The sequence below is a fragment of the Carcharhinus amblyrhynchos genome, chromosome 16, assembly GCF_965287045.1.
Source record: "Carcharhinus amblyrhynchos chromosome 16, sCarAmb.v2.hapA, whole genome shotgun sequence".
In the NCBI taxonomy this organism is placed as follows: Eukaryota; Metazoa; Chordata; class Chondrichthyes; order Carcharhiniformes; family Carcharhinidae; genus Carcharhinus; species Carcharhinus amblyrhynchos.
Window position 1 is genome coordinate 30294401 of NC_137339.1, and position 3053 is coordinate 30297453.

Below are 3053 nucleotides of genomic sequence, written 5' to 3' on the forward strand. Positions count from 1 at the left end.
TCTGACAAATTTGATTGAGTTTTTTGAAGGGGTAACTAAGAAGGTAAATGAGGGCAGTGCAGTTGATGTTGTCTACATGGACTTTAGCAAGGCCTATGACAAGGTACACCATGGAACGTTGTTGCACTAGGTTAAATATCATGGGAGCCAGGGTGATGTAGCTAAATGGATGCAAAATTGGCTTGGTGACTGAGAGTGTGGTCAAAGGTTGTTTTTCAAACTGGAGGACTGTCACCAGCAGTATGTTTCAGGGACCAGTGCTGGGTCTACTGTTATTTGTCCTTTATATTAATGATTTGGATGAGAATATAGGTGGCATGGTTAGTAAGTTTGCAAATGACATCAAGATTGGTAGCATAGTGGACAGTGAAGAAAATTATCTAGGATTGCAATGGCATCTTGATCAATTGGGCCAGTGGGCTGATGAATGGCAGATGGAGTTTAATTTAGATAAATGCAAGGTAGTGCATTTTGGTAGATTGAACCAGGGCAGGACTAACTCAGTTAATGGTAAGGTGTTGGGGAGAATTATAGAACAAAGAGATTGAGGGGTACATACTCATAGCTCATTGAAAGTGGAGTCACAGGTGGACAGAGTGGTGAAAAAGGCATTTGGTATGCTTAGTTTCATTGTCAGAACATTAAATACAGGAGTTGGGATGTCTTGTTGAAGTTGTACAAGTCATTGCAAGGCCACACTTGGAATACTGTGTACAGTTCTGGTCACCCAATTATAGAAAGATATAATTAAATTGGAAAGAATACAGAAAAGATTTACTAGGATGCTACCGGGACTTGATGATTTGAGTTATAAGGAGAGGCTGGATAGTCTGAGACTTTTTTCTCTGGAGCGTAGGAGGCTTAGGGCAATCTTACAGAGGACTATAAAATAACGAGGGGCATAGATCTTTTCCCAAAGGTAGGGGAGTCTAAAACTAGAGGGCATAGGTTTAAGGTGAGAGGGAAGAAATCCAGAGGGGCAATTTTTTCACACAGAGGGTGGTGAGTGTCTGGAACAAGCTGCCAGGGGTAATAGTAGAGGCGAGTACAATTGTGTCTTTTAGAGAGCATTTACACAGTTACATGAGTAAGATGGGTATAGAGGGATATGGGCCAAATGCAGGGCAAGTGTTACTAACTTAGGGGTTTAAAAGAAAAAGGTGGCATGGACAAGTTGAGCCAAATGCGTGGAGTTTGCATGCTTTCCCTGTGTGTCTGTGTGGATTTTCTCTAAATGCCTGTAGACCCTGTCTATCAATGCTGTAAACCTCTATGACTCTATGACTCACGTAGTATCCAAAGTTCTGTAGGTTAGATGGATTGGCAATTATAAATGTGCAGGGTTGCAGGGATGGAGCAAGGAGGATGGGCAAGGAGGATGCTCTTTCAAAGGGGCGGTGCTGATTTGATGAGCCAAATGGCCTCCTTCTGCACAGTAGGGATCCTATGGTTAATCCCAGTCTTGTCCACTGCAAGTTCTGGCACTAGAGAGCTGCTGGCAGTCTGATAGACTGGCAGCTCTTCAATCAGGACTTTCTCCTGTGGCCAGTTGATGCTAATTCGAGTGAAATGGCTGCGGGGCAAGCAGAATCAGGGGTGATTTGTTCCACTCTAACTTCAGGTGGTGGGACAGGAAGCCCCACCACACTAAAAGTCCTGGCCCTTGTTTTCACCTCTCTCAGGAGATCGTATGGATTTGGTTGGAGTGGAGAATGTATAATTTTTCACCATTATATGTAATAGGTTGGATGATGAAACAATCATATGTTGTTTGTATGTCATATAAAAATGTCATATAAGCTTCATGGAGGGACTGGGGCTAAATTACAAGGTGGCACAGTGGGTAGCACTGTTGCCTCACAGTGCCAGGGAACCTGAGTTTGATTCCCAGCAAGGGTCACCATTTGTACGGAGTCTGCACATTCTCCCCGTGTCTGCATGGGTTTCCTTTGCCTGACCTGCTTTCCTTCCCCAATCCAAAAGACATGCTGGTTAAGTGCATTGGCCATGTTAAATTCTCCCTCAGTGTACCTGAACAGGCACCGAAGTGTGGCGACTAGGGGATTTTTGCATAACTTCATTGCTAATGTTAATGTTAGCCTACTTGCAACATTAATAAATAAACTTAAACTTAGAATATGTTGAACTGAAACAGGCCATTCACCCATCCTTATGCATCTCCTCCCATCCCATCTGCTGTATCTGAGCCTTTCAGCAGATCTTTAAATGAACCAAGGTGCAAAAGAAAATATCCAAAGTATGCTTTAGGTTATATATGAATGCAAAAATGTATATGGTACAATGCTAATATATCAGCACGCACAATCAAATATAACTTAGAACTTATTAAATGTTGCAGTGTTGCTCCAGAACAATCAGACCAACAACTGCCAGCATCAGACACACTGCTCAAATTAACAAGATCTCCACCACGGCCTGAGGAGGGTGCCACCTCTGCACCACTAGCTATATCAAAGCTGAGGCTGTTGGGAACACTCAGCAAGTTAATCAGCATCTGTGAAGTGAACATGTCAGGTAGTAGTTACAGACCCTTCCTATAACTCCCACTTCCTCTTTGATGAGATGTGGTGATTGAAAGGAGGGGCAGTTTGGTGTTTGGAATGTGGACCCACCTCCACAGCATTTGTTAACAAGTAACCTATACCTTAAGCATCGACCACTTTTCGGCCTTTTGGCTAAGATCAAGTGTAGTATCGACACGCTGTGCTTGGTTGAAGTCATTAGGTTACATTTCAGCTTCATTTAGAGCAATTTTTAAAAGTTGCATCTTGGCTTTTTGGCTAAGATGCAAATGAGATCAAGTCTTGGAGGAGGAGCTATGCCTCCTCCAATCAGCTTGGAACATGTAGATCAAGCCCGGGACAGGAGGTGAGAGCCCTGTCTTGTCAGCTCGGATCTGGAATGTCTCAACTTGTTGAGACTCTGAATTGGACTTGATTGGATTGAATTGGAATTTAAAAAATTAAAAATACCTTAAGCATTGATTTTCTCTTTTTGTTTAATTAGGTTGCAGTGTTGCTGGAGCTTAATTT

The 3053-nt window shown here is 42.7% G+C and overlaps 1 pseudogene; it reads left to right on the forward strand.

The window, feature by feature from the left end:
- Positions 1 to 2676: 2676 nt before the first annotated feature.
- Positions 2677 to 2819, forward strand: LOC145354120 (U2 spliceosomal RNA; annotated as a pseudogene).
- The last annotated feature ends 234 nt before the right edge of the window (positions 2820 to 3053 follow it).